Source organism: Chrysochloris asiatica, unplaced genomic scaffold, assembly GCF_000296735.1.
Source record: "Chrysochloris asiatica unplaced genomic scaffold, ChrAsi1.0 scaffold00019, whole genome shotgun sequence".
Classification (NCBI taxonomy): Eukaryota; Metazoa; Chordata; class Mammalia; order Afrosoricida; family Chrysochloridae; genus Chrysochloris; species Chrysochloris asiatica.
In genome coordinates, this window is record NW_006408537.1 from 3697522 (window position 1) to 3715518 (window position 17997).

Here is a 17997-nt window from a genome sequence, read left to right on the forward strand (position 1 = left end):
TATATATAGAGAGAGAGAGAGAGAGAGAGAGAGAGAGAGAGAGAGAGAGACCCACTAAAATGGTCCCTCAAACATGACAGTATATTAGGACATTTCCTGATAAACAGAAATTAAAAGAATTTGTAATGCCAGATCAGTTTTATAAAAAATGCTAAAGGGTGTTCTTTGGACTGAGAACCAACAACAGTAGACAAAAACCTGAGATTACCATACATGACAACACAACCCAGAACTCAATCCAGATATAGACGTATTCAAAGTAAAACAAACCTACAAGACTGAAAATAGGGACCCAGATATATCAATATATAATGAAGTCAACTACAAAGCAAAAACAGGGAATAGTATAGATACAGAACTCAAAAATGGCAAGGAAGTCAAGTAGATTTCATGATAAAACACACCATTTTACACAAGGGAAAATTTCTTTTAATTACAGGGTGTTGTTGTTGTTAGGTGCCATCGAGTCAGTACCCACTCATAGCGATCTTATGCCCAGCAGAACAAAACACTGCCTGATCCTGCACCAACCTCACTACTGTTGTCACGCTTAAGCCCACTGACGCTGCCACTTGGCCAATCCATCTCGCTGGGGGGCTTCCTCTTTTTCTCTGACCCTCCACCCTGTTGTTGTTAAGTACTGTGGAGTCAGTTCCGACTCATAGTGACCCTGCACAGGGTTTCCGAGGCTGTAAATCTTTATGGGAGCAGAATGCTTCACCTTTCTCCCGCGGAACAGCTGGTAGTTTTGAACTGCTGACCATGAGATTAGCAGCCCGATTCGTAACCACTACGCTATCAAAGCTCCTTACCCTCCACCCTACCAAACATGATATCCTTCTTCAGCGACTGGTCCCTCCTGAGAATATGTTCGAAGTATGCGAGATGAAGTTTGGCCAACCTGGCCTCCAAGGAGCACTCTGGCTGCACTTCTTCCAACAGAGATCTATTGGTTCTTTTGGCAACCCATGGCACTTTCAATATTCTCCTCCAACACCATAACTCAAAAGCATCAGCCTCAGAGAAAAATTATATACCTGCACATTAAAATTTTAAAAAAGATTTAGTAGACATTAACACACAGAAATTAAAAGAAAAAAGAAAACCTACAAACAAAATGAACTCAGCCTAGAAAATTATGTGGAACAAAGAATCTAGCAGCACCATAAAACAAAAACAAAACCAGAAAAATAACAATAAATTCATATCTATTGATAATTAACACTGAATGTATCAAATATATGATCAAAGGACATAGAGAGCAGACAGCAATCTGAGGCTAATATGCGTAACAGCATCACTAAGACCTCAACCCAGATACGTTGTTGTTGATAGATGCCGTTGAGTCGGTTCGGATTCACAGTGACCCTATGCACAACAAAATGAAACACTGCCTGGTTCTGCACCAGCCTCACATCACTGTTAGGTTTGAGCCCATTTTCTTTGACACTGTGTCAATTCATCTCTTTGAGGATCTTCCTGTTTTTCGCTGACCCTCCATTTCACCAGGCATGATGTCCTTCTCCAGGGACGTGTCCAAAGTATGAGGAATGAAGTCTTGCCATTCTGTCTTCTAAGGAGCATTCTGACTATTGTTGTTATGTGCCGTGGAGTCGATTCCGACTCATAGCAACCCTGTACAGGGTTTCCGAGGCTGTAAATCTTTACAGGAGCAGAAAGCCTCATCCTTCTCCTGCGGAACAGCTGGTAGTTTCTTCCCTGATTTGTTTGTTCTTCTAGCAGTTAATGGTTCTTTCACTAATCTTCTCCAATATCCTACTTCAAATGCATTGTTTCTTCTAAGGTATTCCTTATTCATTGTCCAATTTCACATATATATGAGGAAATTGACAATACTATGGCTGTGGTCAGGCGCACTTTAGTCCTTAAACCACTTTAGTCCTTAAACCGTTATCTTTGCTCTTGAGCACTTTAAGGAGGCCTTTTGCAGTAGATTTGCCTAATGCAATCATTTGATTTCCTGACTGCTGCTTCCCAGGTAGCAATGTGGGTTACACATCAGGCTGGCTGTTTAACACAGTCAGCGTTTGACTCTACCAGCCACTCCGCAGGAGAAAGATGAGGCTTTCTGCTCCTGTAAAGATTTACACTCTCAGAAACCCTAGCCAGGCTTGTTATGAGTCGGCACACAGCAGCAGTTTCCAAGTAAAAGGAAGTCTTTGATGACTTCAATCTTCTCTCCATTTATCATGATGTTATTTATTGGTCCAGTTGTGAGGATTTTTGTAGCAACCCAGAAGTATTCAAAGTAAAACAAACCTGTAAGACTGAAAATAGGGAACCAGAGATTCCAGTTTGTAACAACAATAACAACAAAAAACCCCATAAAGTTAAAAAAGGGAATAATGTAGTTACATAACTTCCAAATTAAGAGAAATTCAAGTAGATTTCAATAAAATAAATAAAAATAACCCTAACTTTAACCCTAAAACTAGACTAAGCCTAACTCCTAGCCTTATTCCAATCCCTGTTTTTTTTTAAAAGAACCTCCTAAGCTTTGGCTGGATCCTGTACTGCAGGGGAAGTAAATGGCATGAAGGTTATTATTGGGTCAAAGAGAACAATTGCAATATGGATGATCAATTAGATAAAAATATTGTATGTGTGTTAAATTCACTAAAGTTGAATCCAATTTCATTTAAGTTAAATGCCATTTTGAGGGTTTATAGGTAAAGTGACTGTATGCATGCAATACATTCCCAAATGTGTAGGACAAAAATGATACATGCATGGACGTGTACCCCTATGTGAGTGCATGGAGAGGACTTGCATCTGGTGGGTTCCAGTTGCTCATCTTTTGGATAACAGCACAATGCTTTACCCATTGTGTCCCCAGGACTCATAAAGCACACACAAATGGGATAAAACATATTCTTTGTAGTTTTCTTAACAACTTTCCTATAAGTTTAAAATTATTTCTAAATGAAATACTAATCCTGGTAAGGAGCTCTGGTAGCGTAATGCTTACGAGTCGGGCGGCAAGCCTCAAGGTCAGCAGTTAGATACTATCAGTGGTTCCATGGGAGAAAGATGAGGCTTTCTGTTCAGTGTAGTGAACAGAATCGGGCTGTGAACCACAAGGTCAGCAGTTTAAAACTGCCAGCTGTTTCGCGGGAGAAAGATGAAGTTTTCTGCTTCCGCAAAGATTTACAGCTTCGGAAACCCTGTACAGGGTTGCTATGAGTCGGAACTGACTCCACAGCACACAACCATCACCACCACCACCTTACAACCTTGGAAACCCTATGCAGGCTTGCTAATGAGTCAGAACTGACTCAGAAGCACACCACCAGTTTTATTATTTTTTTTAATGTGATAAAATATACTTTTATTTACTTTGTTGAGTCAGATGAGTGTAAAACAAATATATTGCTAACGCAGATTAACAGGCAAATAGAAAAGTAATTTATAAATTCAGTTACCTTGGAGTTTATTTAAACTAAGAGAAAAACGTCATAATGTTTTCAAGCAACACGTACTTTGTTCTTTAAACAACAATTATGACAATAACTGAAGGAATTAGGAATGCTGTGCCTGTGATCCATACAAAACACCAACATTTTGGATTGTACATAATTGAAGAAGTATCTCATACACTTTTCAAATGACTGTAATAGCCAATACATAGAAGCATGCCTTAGGTGGGCATAGGAATGCAATTTAGAAAAGAATAGAAAATAAATCACACAGGAGCTACTCAATTTCTTAAAAATCACTGAGCAAGAAAAGCAACACTGAATTTCACATACTGATATTGCACAATTTCTGTATAGTACCTTAAGGAGCCCTCGTAGCATAGAGGTTACAAATCGGGCTGCAAACCCCAAGGTCAGCAGTTCGAAACTACCAGCTGTTCTGTGGGAGAAAGATGAGGCTTTCTGCTCCTGTAAAGATTTACAGCCTCAGAAACCCTGTTCAGGGTCTCTATGAGTCGGAATCAACTCCACAGTACTTAACAACAACAACAACAATACAGTACCTTCACTTAAATCCAAGAGTAAAAGTTAAGACTCTCCTTTATTTTTGGTAAACAACTGCATGGTAAACTTGGATGATTTTCCTCCCTGGATTTTACCTGGGGGTAGCCTTAAATGCTTTTATGTAAAAGAGGACAGGTTTGGCACTTTTCTCCTGGTGTCATTAATGTTAATATATCTTGGGATCTCAGGAAGATTTACATTCTTTATAGCTGATACAGCACGGGCTGGGGCTCCTGGAAAGCCAGCCTCAGATTCCTCCAGTTTATTATGTGCATCAATTTGTGTAACAGTCTCATTCAGGTTGGTCTCCAATACCATTCCCCCAATCTTGCACCATTTCTGCAAGAATATTGTGAACCTTGTCTACATGGAAAATTAAACCCAGTTCACAGACATTTTCAAAACACTTGTCTAACGTTTCCATAAATACTTGAATTAGATCTAACATGCCAAGTTCACTTTCTGAAGAATCCACACAGAAGACAAAACATAATGTTGCAATACCCTGTGCAGGGTGGGTCAGGTGAGTCAGAACCGACTCCATGGTTCTTAACAACAATGTCTATAAATCACTTTGTTGTAAGATCTTCCCTTTAACAATCCTCCTTCTAGGAAATGACAAACATTTTCATCTCTCTTAGGTACCTAATAGAATGTCTCTCTGATGATTTGCTGTTGTGTGTCCTGGTATGGTGCTGTGGGCTAATGCACTGAACCGCAATGTTGGCTTGAACCAAAGGTAGGTGGTTCAAGCTCACCAGCTGCTCCTTGGAAACCCTATACAGGGTTGCCATGGGTCGGAACCAACATGATGGCACTTAACAACAGCAACAATCTTCACTGTAGGGCTGGTAGAACTTGGAGAGCCATGGCTTCCCATGGTTGTTGATGATGAGGCTTGCCTTCATCATGGCTGGGCAGGGCCAACCTGATGGGCACTAGGGGGCCTGGGCAGGGGTGGGCATGTGAGCTTCACCTAGGAATCCCCACCCACCCACTCCCGCACACCTCCACCAGTACCAGTGTTGACATTGTTGTTGTTGTTAAATGATGTCAGGTTTGACTCATAGCTGCCCTATAAAAGGTTTCCAATGAATGGCTTGTGGTTTTGAACTGCCAATCTGGTGGTCAGCAGTCCAGTGCTTATCCTACAACACTTTTTTATATGTCATATAGGACTGCATCATTCATAATTATTTCAGTTCCCAACAAATCTAACTCTCAAATCATTGTTGAATTTCATCTTCCTAACAATCACTAAAGTCTTTGTCGAAGATCAGCTAGCTACTAAACTACATCATTAAAAAGAAAAGGAAAAAAAAGCATCTTAATCGACTTCCTATTGCCTCTAATGTCAAAATCTATTTTTTTCCTTTTAAAGGAAACATGATCAAATTTGCATTTTGTAATCCAATAGTTAGAATATTTTTCTTCATGCCCTGGTGTGATCCTGCAGGATAATGCGCTGGACCACAAGGTCAGTTTGAGCCACAAAGTCAGCGGTTCAAACCCACCAGCCTCTCCTCGGAAACCCTATACAGGGTCACTATGAGTTGGAACCAACTCGACACCACTTAACAAACAACTTAATCTAATTTCTCTGTGCTCAATTTTTTTACGGAGATAAAGCATTTCATAAAACATGAGGATGTAGTACATGCAGCATTCAGTAGTCAGGTGTGTAGCCCAGCCTTTGACTGCCTTAATTACACAACCTTTTCTCACAGGACTATTTAAAATTTTCCATTCCTTTAATTATCTTTGGCATCCATCTCGGAATCCTCTCACATTTCTCCAACTCCTTGATGATTCGTGGTGACCAAACCTCAATAAAGATTCAAGAAATGCATGTCACAACCCTGCAATACATTTCAGTATTATCTGGACACTATCTTTTTTTCCCCAGTCATATTATATTGTTGTTGTTAAGTGCCATCAAGTGGGTCCCTGCTCATAGCAACCCTGCATAGGGTTTCGAGGAGCGGCTGGTGAGTTTGAACTACCAATCTTACTGTTCAAACCAACCTCAAGGTCCAAGTGTATTATCCTACAGTGCCATACCAACCAGGACAACTAACTCATATCCATCAATTAATAGTTAATGTTCTACTACTTCCTTATCAGGGATCCTAGTGGCTCCATACAATAAGCACTGGACTGTGAACCACAAGGTCTGTGGTTTGAGCCCACTAGCTGCTCTGTGGTAGAAAGATGAGGCTCCTGCAAAGATTAAAAGAAGCCTCAGAAATCCAATACAGGGTTGTGATGAGTCAGAACTGACACAAAGGCACTGAGAACAACAACTTCCTTATCCACTTAAAGTGAATAGTTGGGACAATGCTTTTCAAGATGACCATTGACAAAGCTACTGGAACAGAATTAAGAGCTTTACTGAAATCAACATGTTGTTGTTGTTGCCACGTGCCATCGAGTCAGAACCGACTCATAGCGACCCCATGTACAGCAGAACGAAACAATGTCCGATCCTGGGCCAACCTCACTACTGCTGCCACACTTGACGCCAACAAAGAAATCAACATAGATCGGGCTATTCAACAATTCCTCTTTGTTTACCAAGGAATAAAATAAAATTACTTGGACAAGTTTTGACTTGCAGTATCTTACGCTATTTCAGGAAATGACATAATTATATATGATGGTTCCGATCGATGTCTGGTTAAGTGTTGATGTCATGTTTGTTGTTGTTAAGTGTTGTTGAGGGTACCTTGTTCCTAAAGAAGATAACATCAATGGTGTCAACAAGAATTAAGCAACATGGCAACCCTGGGTGCAGAACAAGGGAGATAATTATCCCATCATACTCCTGAATTATTGTCCAATCTTGGATACCAGAAGTCAAGAGAGACATCGAAGAACATAGCAAGAGGCCTACACAAAAACATAAGAAGAGTGAAGAAACATGGAACTCTAATCTTAAAACAAAAGAGTTGAGAAACAAAGAAAATTGTTTCAAGTATACAAAGAAGTATCAATTGGATAATAATGGCCATGGTGGGAGCTTTCTCTCCTCATCAGTGAATTATTTTCCAGGCTAAGAAAATGAAGTTAGCATTAGACAAGAAGTATCACTCAACCCATAGTGATTTCTGACCATATTCCAGCAAGAAGTGATTCAAACGGTTGAGATCAGTATCATTCATTTGTTCATCAATTCTGTGGTGGCCTAAATATGATGATTTATATTGATTTATATAATAATCTGAATCATGTTATAATCTGAAAGTAAAGAATACAAACTCACTGGTGCTCTGGGAAAACAGTGTGATGGATAATGTACCAGGAATAAAGAAGGGTGATGTAGCAGGTGCCCTCACTGGTCTATACAAAGCAATGTTCCTTTCTTCTTTAGTTTACAGAACACCAATTTGACTCAGGATTTAATATTGGGATGGCTAACAAATATCCAACCCAAGTCATGGAGTGAAATCAATCTAAGTTAAGCAAAGTAATTCCACGAATGACCAAATACTGGTTTAGGAATGGCTTCTGACTTTGACTGATGAGATAGAAATGGAAGTCTGCTGGGGATGGAAGGAGAAAGCTTCTGAGAAGAAATCTATGTAATGCTAAAGGCAGTTGACAAGGATGGAGGCTCTATCCTTATAGATGGGTGTGTGAAACTAGTGTTTAGGGCTGAGGTAGCTTTCTTGTGATATGAAAAGTCAAATCTAAGGATGAGACTCCCATCTGCTGGAAGTGGAAAAAAGAAAAGAAAGAAGGAATGACAGGAGAGAAGGAAAAAAGAAGGTAGAATTGAAGGAAGGGAGGGAAGAAGAGAGGGAGAGAGAGGCAGGTAAGAAGAGAGGAAGAGGCTAAGTCATTGGGCTGAGAATATCTCTGAAGATTTCTTGTGAAGTAACCCACTTAAAGGTCTTCGTTGCTAAAGTCACGGTTAAATATTTTATTAAGTACTGCAGAAAGCGTTCCTGAAACAGGGGACATAAGATATACTGACTTAGGGATAAAAGACCATCTCTATATAGGAGCTCTGGTAGCGTAGTGGTTACGAATTGGGCTGCTAACCTCAAGGTTGGCAGTTTGAAACTACCAGCCGTTCTGTGGGAGAAAGATGAGGCTTTCTGCTCCCATAAAGATTTACAGCCTCAGAAACCCTGTGCAGGGTCACTATGAGTTGGAACTGACTCCACCTGTACTTAACAACCTACATATAGGCGTTAATAGGTAAACAGATAAAAATACCCTTTCCAGCTAGAATACTTTTGAATTTGGAAAGAAGTATAGAGCTGGAGAAAATTTAGGAGTCAGTTTCTATTAGTCCCTTTGAAAACTGGCTAGGCATCACAAGGTAGACTTTGGGACAGGGATCTCTACATAATAGCTAACTTCCTTCGCTGAGCACAGTCATTTTCCATATGCTGATGTATACATCACTGACTGAAAAATCTTTCCAAAAAAAGGGTGAAATGTGTTCTTGCTGACTGTATTATTTCTCTGAGGTTCCTGCAACAAATGATCATACATTGAGTAGTTTAAAACAACAGAAATTTGTTCTCTCATAGTTCGAGAGACCAGTGTAACTGAACTGAGTTAGCAGGTCCCTTCCTTCTTTCTTCCAGTTTCTGGTCGCCACCAGTCACCAGATTTACAGCTGAATCACTCCAAATTTGTCCTCCTTGTCCAAGTCTTCTTTTCTTCTGTCATCAAACTTCCCTCTGTCTCCCTCCCTCTTATAAAGACTGTTGTGTTTACATTTAGAGCCCTCCAGCATAATCTAGGTCAATCTTCCCACCTCAAAATTCCTAATTTAATCACATTTGGAAATTCCTTTTGGCCACATTAATTAACATTCACAGGTCCTAAGGATTGTTGTTGTTGTCATTTGTTGTTGTTGTTGTTGAGTGCCGTCGAGTCAGTTCCGACCCATAGCGACCCTGTACAGGGTTTCCGAGGGTGTAAATCCTTACGGGAGTAGAAAGCCTCATCTTTCTCCGGCGGAGCGGCTGGTAGTTTCGAACCACTGACCTTAAGGTTCGCAGCCCAATTCGTAACCATTACGCTACCAGAGCTCATTAAGCGCCTTCAAGTCAATTATGAGGAACAGCTGGTGAACTTGAACTACTGACCTTGTGGTTCAAACCGACCTTACAGTCCAGCACAATAACCCTCAGTGCTACATCAGGTTCTAAAGATTAGGACCTTGTATCTTCAGGGGTCACTTGGCCTGTCACAATGGCCAAAGAAACTTCCCCAAATTTTCCATCAATTCAAAATGGAATGTTTTAGGAAGGAAATCAGACACCTACGCTTATTTATCGAATGAACAAGGGTATCCCAATGAACATTAATTGTGTACAGTGAACAAGACTTCACAATTCTAGCCAATGTCTCTAAACACAGATATGTTGCAGGTTCAGTTCTAAATCAATGCAATAAAGCATGTCACAAGAATTTTGTGATTTCCCAATATATAGAAAAGCTATGTTTATACCATATTATAGTCTATTACCCCACGTTTCTATCAGTTTGTCGTCCTCTGGTGGCTTGTATATTTCTGTGATGCTGGAAACTGTGTCATTGCTGTTACAAAATATCAACGGGTCACCCATGGTGGACAGGCTTCAATGGAGCTTCCAGACTAACTACAAACTAGAAAGAAAAAGCAAGTGGTCCGCTTCTGAGGGATCAGACAGTGAAAACCTTATGAATAACACAGTAGGATATAATGCCAGAAAATAAGCTCCTCAGACCGGAAGGCATTCTAAATAGGACAGTCTTCTTCAGTCCTATTTTGAGTGGCTTCCAGTCTGAACGTTCGAAGTAGAGTTGACCTTAAAGATATGGGTGGAGCAAAGCTTTCAGAACCTTTGTTTTCTGATGAGGCATGACTCAAAATGGCAAGAAATAGCTGCAAACATCCATTAAAAATCAGGATGCGGAATATACAAAGTATGAATCCAGGAAAATTGAAAGTTGTCAAAATGAAATGGAAAACATAAAGATCAATATCCTAAGCACCAGTTAACTGAAATGAACTTGTACTGGCCATTTTGAATCAGACAATCAAATAGTTTACTATGTCAGAAATGATACTGAAGAATGACCTCACATTCATCACAAAAAGAACATTTCAAGATCTATGCTGAAATACAATGCTATCTGTGATAGGATAATATCTATGAGCCTAAGAGGGAGCCCAGTTACCATTATTATTCAAGCTGGATTCAGAAGATGATGTGGAACAAGATATCATTGCTGACATCAGATGGATCTTGGCTGAAAGCAGAGAAAACCAGAAAGATGTTTACTTGTGCTTTATTGACTACGCAAAGGCATTTGACTGTGTGGATCATAACAAACTATGGATAGCATTGCAAAGAATGTGTATTCTAGAACACTTAATTGTGCTCATGAGGAACCAATCCTTAGACTAAGAGACAGGCATTCAAATAGAACAAGGGGACACTCACTGGTTTAAAATCAGGAAAGATGTGCACTAAGTCTGTATTCTTTCACCACACTTATTCAAGATAAAAGAACATAGCCTCCAGTATGAATTACAACTCAATGTAAAGAAAACCAAAATTTCCACAGCTGGACCAATAAACATCACGTCATAAGGAAAAAAGACTGACATTGTCAAGGATTTCATTTAACTTGGATCCAAAAACAATGTTCAGGAAAGCAGCAGTCAAGAAATCAAACAATGCATTACACTGGGCAAATATGCTACAAAAGACCTCTTTAAAGTATGTTTTAGAGCAAAGATGTCAGTTCAAGGACTAAGGTGAGCCTGATCCAAGCCATGGTATTTTCAATTGCCTTATATACATGTGAAAGCTGGTCAATGAATAAGAAAGACCTGAAAATAATTAATGCAATTGAATTATGGTGTCGGGGAATAATATTGAAAGTATCATGGGATTCCAGAAGAACAAACAAATCTGTGTTGGAAGAAGTCCAGCCAGAATGCTCCTTAGAAGAAGACTTTGTCTCTCATACTTAGGCCATGTTATCAGGAGGGACCAGTCCCTGGAAAAGGACATCATGTTTGGTAAAGCAGAAGGTGGTGGTTATGTGCCGTTGAGTCTGCTCTGACTCATAGCGACCCTGTATAGGGTTCCGAGGCTGTAGATCTTTACCGGCGCAGAAAGTCTCATCTTTCTCCCACAGAACAGTTGGTAGTTTCAAACTGCTGACCGTGAGATAAGCAGCCTGATTCATAATCATTATGCTATCAGAGCTTCTAAAACAGATGGTAAGCAGAGGAAAAAGCAGACCCCCAATGAGATGGATTGACACAGTGGCTGAAACAATGGGTTCAAACATAGACAACTGTGAAGATGGTGCAGTGTTTTCTTCTGTTGTGCAGAGATTCACTGTAAGTGACTGTAGGCACCTAACAATAATAGTCTATCAAGTGTGCAATAGCATTATGAAAAAGTTTGAAATATTGTGAGAATTATCAAACACAGAGACATTAAGTGAGCACATGATGTTGGAAAAACTGTGCCAAGTAGACTAGTTTTGAGACAGTGTTGCCACAAGCCTCAATTTGTAAAATATGCAGTATCTGTGTGCAGTGCAATAAAGTGACACACAATAACAGAGGTAGGCCTGTATTAGCATGTTGCTAATTGTTGCAAGGTGCCCGTATGAATCAGTCAGTTCTGACTTACAGTGACCCTGTGCACAACAGAACAGAACACTGCCCGGTTCTGTGCCATCCTCACAATTGTTACATCTCAGTCCATCGTTGCCACCACTGTGTCAATCCATCTTGGTAGGGATCTTCTCTTTTTCGCTGACCCTCCATTTTGCCAAGCATGATGTCCTTCTCCAGGGACTGGTTCCTTCTGATAACGTATCTAAATTATGATAGGCAAAGTCTTGCCATCCTGACTTCTAAGGTGCATTTTGGCTGCACATCTTCCTAGATAGATTTGTTTATTGTTCTGAGAATCCATGGTACTTTTAATATTCTTCTCCAACACCATAACTCAAACGCATCATTTCTTCTATGGTCTTCCTTATTCTTTGTCCAACTTTCATATGCACATGAAGTGATTGAAATACCATGGCATGATGGAACATTAGCATATTGTTGTTGTTGTTAAGTGTCTTGGAGTCATTATGACTCATAGTGACCTTGTATATAGGGTTTCCAAGGAGTGGCAGGTGGATTTGAACCACCACCTTACAGTTCAAATTGACCTTACAGTCCAGTGTTTATCCTACAGTGTCACACCAGAGGTCCCGAATTTTGAGGACAGAATGCTGCAAACTGAAATCTTGGGGGCTACATAGAGGTATGCTTTGAGTCTATATTGTTAAATATGATGTTTCATATGAAAGGATCTAGCCTAGGTGCTTCTCTGTAAAACTAAACAGCAAACAACAGAGGCTCCTTGGTAATTCCAAAGTTAAACAAGGGCTGTCACCTTCCTTTAGACTAAGCCTGTGTGTTAGGGCTCGTCACAGTCCCCACCTCTTCCTCGTGTCCCCAACACAGACGCAGTATCAGCTGCCATTATTTTGTTTTCACAACCATTGTTGCACTAAAAGAAAAGTATCTCTCTGCTTCTGTGTTTCTATCAAAAGTGAAAGAAACTACCTAAAAAACTTCATTCTTAAAGGTTAAAAAAAATGGACAGAACTTTTTTTTTAAAGAGAGGAGCAATTTCCTACTTGCTTTTTTTTTTTACTTTCTCCTGTGTCCTCACCAGCATCTGAATTAAAGTTCCTGGTAAAGATGCTCACACACTGCCTGAAGTAAACAGAATGCACAGCCCATCCATCAACTTGGGAATTCACATGTTAAAATGGACAGTACCTCTGTACACTGTGCTGACTCCAGAAATCGCCTGGTGTGGCACTGAGGGTTAATGCGCCAGACTGCAAAGGCATTTGAACTGCAAGGTCGGTGGTTCAAACTCACCAGCTTCTCCTTGGAATCCCTATACAGGGTCCCTATGGGTCAGAACCGACTCGATGGCACTTAACAAGAACAGCAACAACTAATCTACACTTGGCTCAAACAAGTTAAAAATGTAACAACAACAATAACTTTAGTGCTTACTATACACACAAGCAAAAGAGGAAGACCCCCAAACCAAGAGGGATTGGCACAGTGGCAGTAGCAATGGGCTCAAGCATAACAAAGATTGTGAGGTTGACGTTGACGCAGGACTGGGTAATGTTTTTGTTTTGTTGTGCATAAGGTCGCTATGAGTCCATACTGACTTGATGGCACCTAACAACAACAACGCACACAATGGGAGCCCTAAGAAGCGCAAACAGTTACATGCTCGGCTGCCACCCAAAGGTTGGGGGTTCAAATTTACCCAGAGGCACTTCAGAAGAAAGACCTGGTGATTGCTTCCAAAAAATTCAATGAAAAAACTCTACAGAACATAACTGTACCCTGGTACACACAGGACCAGGCTCCTGGTATGCCACTCACTGTAGGATCAGCACTGGACTATGAACCATAAAGTCAGCAGTTCAAACCCACCAGCTGCTTCTCAGAAACCCTATACAGGGTTGCTATGAGTTTGAACCGACTCGATGGCACTTAACAACAACAACACACATAAGACCATGATAAGCCAGAATCAGCTCTACAGTAACTGGTTTTTATGTGCACCGTACGGCTGCAACCAAACCAAACCAATCACCACGTCAATTCAGAGACCCCATACTGCTGAAAGTGCGTTGCATGTATGAATTCATTTGATCCTCACAACTGTACAAAGTAGACACTATTGTTGTTGTGTTCCGCCAAGTTGGTCCCACTCTATAGTGACCTTGTATAGGGTACCTGTGGCTGGAATTCTCTAAGGGAGCAGAAAGATCCAGCTTTCTTCAGAGTAGCATCTGCAGTTAATAGCCCAACATGTAACCCACTACACCACCAGGCTCCTGTAGGTAGTATTATCACCCTGTTTTACAGATAAAAAAAAAAAAAAACCCAAAATATTAAGACACAAGTACAATTACAGATCATAGTGGTTACGAATCGGGCTGCTAACCTCAAGGTCAACAGTTCAAAACTACCAACTGTTCTATGGGAGAAAGATGAGGCTTTTTGCTCCCATAAAGATTTACAGTCTCAGAAACCCTTTGCAGGATCACTATGAGTTGGAACTGACTCAACGGCACTTAACAACAACAATAAACTAAGTCCAAGGTCACCCAACTAATAAGCAGGGGAACTGAGACCTGAATTCAGTGTGATGCTGTGAGCTAATGCGCCAGATTGCAAAGCCGTTTGAACTGCAAGGTTGGCAGTTCAAGCTCACCAGCCGGTCTTTGGAAACCCTGTACAGGGTCATTATGAGTCAGAACCAACTTGATGGCACTAAACAACAGCAAGATACTAAGCTATAGGAAAAGATAACACTATCCTGAGATTTTTGGGGAATCTGAGAATGAGAAGAATTAGAAGTACTTTACATCTCAAAGTCCAACCAGTGATGTAATCATGCTGTCCTTGATCCCATTCTGCAATCCCATATCAGCAAACCCAAGGTGCCTTTTCCTACTGTGGAGGGACAATGAACGTCCACAAAAGAAGGCCTGGGTCCCAATTCCAACACAGCACCGACCCACTGTGACTCCAAGCATCTCTTGGTCCTCAGGTTTGCGTTCTATAAGATACAGGTGTTGCAACAGATGGCCTGAGAAGGTTTCTCTCTCAAGTACACTGTGCGTCTGTGACTGTTAGAAATCACACTAAGCATTTCGCTAAGAAAACAATGGACAAATGTTTCCACTCCTTCTTTCACATGCACCAAAGCAAGCAAACCAAGTTCCCTCAAGAGATCTGGTATGTTATACAACATCTCTCTTTCACGAGAGTAACAAGAAGCCCAATGTTTAAAAAAAATCTACTCCTTCTCTCCCTAAAGTCCAGCTCAAACATCACTTTTTCAGAGACTCTTGTCCCAACCAGGGCAAGCAGACACAGCAAATGGCTCTCTGTGGGGTGGCACAGTGCTGAGGCCTCACTTCAATGTTCATCTCTTCCGACATGCTGATATGCAGGCCGGCCCCCCACCTCAGCTGGAGTACTCACCACACACCTGTTCATCCCTGTTGGCACACATCTCACACAGCAGATATTCTGAATGGTTCTTACGGATTGAATTGTCTCCCCAAAATATGTATTATAAATCCTGGTTCATATGGATATAATACAGTTTGGGTAGAGGGTTTTCTTTGCTTGCTAGTAAAGCCATATCTCTGTAGGCTATCTTAAACCAATCATTTCTGAAATATAAGGTAGCATAGTGGTTACAAATCGGGCTGCTAACCTCAGGGTCAGCAGTTCGAAACGACCAGCTGTTCTGTGGGAGAATGATGAGGCTTGCTGCTCCTGTAAAGATTTACAGCCTCCGAACCCCTGTAGAGGGGTTGCTATGAGTTGGAACCAACTCCTCTGCACATAACAACAACAAAAGGGTCAAATTAGGCACAGGAGATAGACAATACCTAGAGATCACAAAGGAATGTCAAGAATGCTAGAGAAGCAGAGATAGGATTTTCCTCTAAAGCAGAGAAAGCCTTTCCCCTAGAGCCAGCACCCTGAATTCAGACATCCAGTCTCCTAAACGGTGAAAAAATTAATTTGTTTTAGTCATCCCCTTGTGGTACTTCTCTTATGGCAGCCTTCATTAAGAAACTAAACAATGGTCAAATTTTGAATATTGGTCTTTGCTATTTGTTTTCAGTGCCGCCTTGGGTAGGTGGTTGTTGTTAAGTGCCATCATGTTGGTTCTGACTCATAACGACCCTGTAGAGGGTTTCTGAGGAGCAGTTGGTGGGTTTGAACCGCCACCTTGCTGTTCAAATAGACCTCGTGGTCTAGTGCTTATCTTACAGTGCCATCTCAAATTCTCAATGCTTCTATTTGTTTCTCCATGTGCAATGTGTTGTTAAGTGCCGTCGAGTCGGTTCCGACTCATAGCAAACCTGTTTCCAAGGAACGACTGACTGGTGAGTTTGAACTGCCAACTTTGTGGTTCAAACCAACCTTGTGGTCTAGGGCTTTAACCCACAGCACCCTACCAGAAGAGATAATCAAAATGTTTGAGGTGACTGAAACTTCTAAAGTGGAAGAATAGTAAATACTATACGATAGATTAAGCAGGTTCTTCCATAGTAAGGCTACTCAGGAGTACCACAGAGTTACCCAAAGGCCCCCCTCAAAGCCATTGGATCCTTTGGCTTCCAGGTAAGGCTGTGCTTTTGTATCTGACTTTCAAAGACTTCCAGCAAATCTTTGAAATAAATCTTATGATTCGCCTGGCTAGGTGGCTTTTGGGAAATCCTCCCTGCAATCTGCCCAATTCCCTCCCCTCAGGTTCAATCCTCAGTGGAGACAAGCAACATCTGCTTAGGGCCAGCACTTTGCATGAGGTTTGCTCTGCTCATTCACAGCCTGGAAAAGACAGGGGGGCAGGGACAAAACGTGAAGTTGGTTCTTTATTTTGAAACCTTGAGAGTCACTGCATTAAATGCCACATTGCTCATTTTTTTAAGATTGGAGGTGTGGTTAACCAGCTACACTTACAGCTCAAGGACAAGTACAAATGGAAAGTAAACTGGTAAATTCTCCTAGTGTAACTAGGGGAAGGAGTCCAGGTGTGACGATGATATAGGATAATCACCAGACCCCAGGTCAGTTTGTACCTCAAGGTTGTTGTTGTTGTTGTTATTAAGTGGCGTCAAATCGATTCTGACTCATAGTGACCCTACATAGAGCTTATGAGAAGCAGTTGATGAGTTTCAACCACCAACCTTTCTGTTCAAGCCTACCTTACCTTCAGTGCTACAGCACCACACCAGGAATGCAAAGTGTTATTTGTTGTTATCAAGTGCCGTTGGGTCTGTTCCAACTCATAACAACCCTGTATAGGTTTCCAAGGAGTGACTGATAGGTTTGAATCACCAACCCTGTGGTTCAAACTGATTTTATGGTCCAATGCTTATCCTACAGCATCACACCAGGACTGCAAGGTCGGCCATTCAAATTCACCAGCCATTCCTCAGACTCAGCAGCACTTAACAACAACTAGGGGACAGAGTCCTGGTGTGGCTCTGTAAAATAAGCACAAGACTGCTAACTACAGCTAGCTCCCCTCCTCCACTGCTTTCTCTAGAATTCACTTTAGAGGGCTGGTTGGTGGTGGATATGTGCCGTGGAGCTGGTTCCGACTCATAGCGACCCTGCACAGGGTTTCCAAGGCTGTAAATCTTCGGGAGCAGAAAGCCTCATCTTTCTCCTGCGGAGCAGCTGGTAGTTTCAAACTGCTGACCTTGCGGTTCACAGCCCGATTTATAACCACTGCGCTACCAGAGCTCCTTTTAGAGGGCTAGTCATTGTAAATACTTTGTCTTTCTAAAATATATGTAGATGTAACTTCAAGTAATTCCTCTCTACCTTCCAGTTTTTCCTGGAAAGAGAGTAACTTAACTCCTGTAACGCAACCCTATCCTGGGGCCAGAAGGATTAGAAGATTAGCAATTATCTTTGAAATATAATCATAAATGCATCTCTTTCCTTATATGACTGTTAAGATTTGTCTTTGCAATCTTTTTACTGGTGTGTTTGTGATACATTCACATCTTGTTAAGTGCTCATTCAATAATAAAACTTATCTTCTATTTTTGTGGAGAGGTTTTCTGGGTTATAACAGTTCCCCAACAACAGTATTCAGCCCTTTATAGGAATTTTTCTCCGTTATAGCCTTGATTTTTGGACTACAAAAGTTGCTTTCATCTGTTCTCATAGGAAACATGTATCAGGTACAAAACTATTTAAATGACCCTGCTCTTGACATTTCTGAGTTCCATTTTACCTTTACTGGAATGAAACTACATATTCTATTCAAGGTTCAAACATCATAGCTTTATAAAAGTGTGGCGCTTTACCATAAGCACTAGACTGTAAGATCAGTTTGAACTGCAAGGTCAGCGGTTAAAACTCACCAGCCACTCTTTGGAAACCCTTTAC

The 17997-nt window shown here is 41.0% G+C and overlaps 1 protein-coding gene and 1 pseudogene across 1 annotated transcript in view; both read right to left on the reverse strand.

The window, feature by feature from the left end:
- The window catches only part of ICK (intestinal cell (MAK-like) kinase), a 73078-nt gene that overhangs the window by 38051 nt on the left and 17030 nt on the right, over window positions 1-17997 (reverse strand). The gene's annotated exons all lie outside the window — the stretch shown is intronic.
- LOC102818078 lies at window positions 4119-4912 on the reverse strand (annotated as a pseudogene).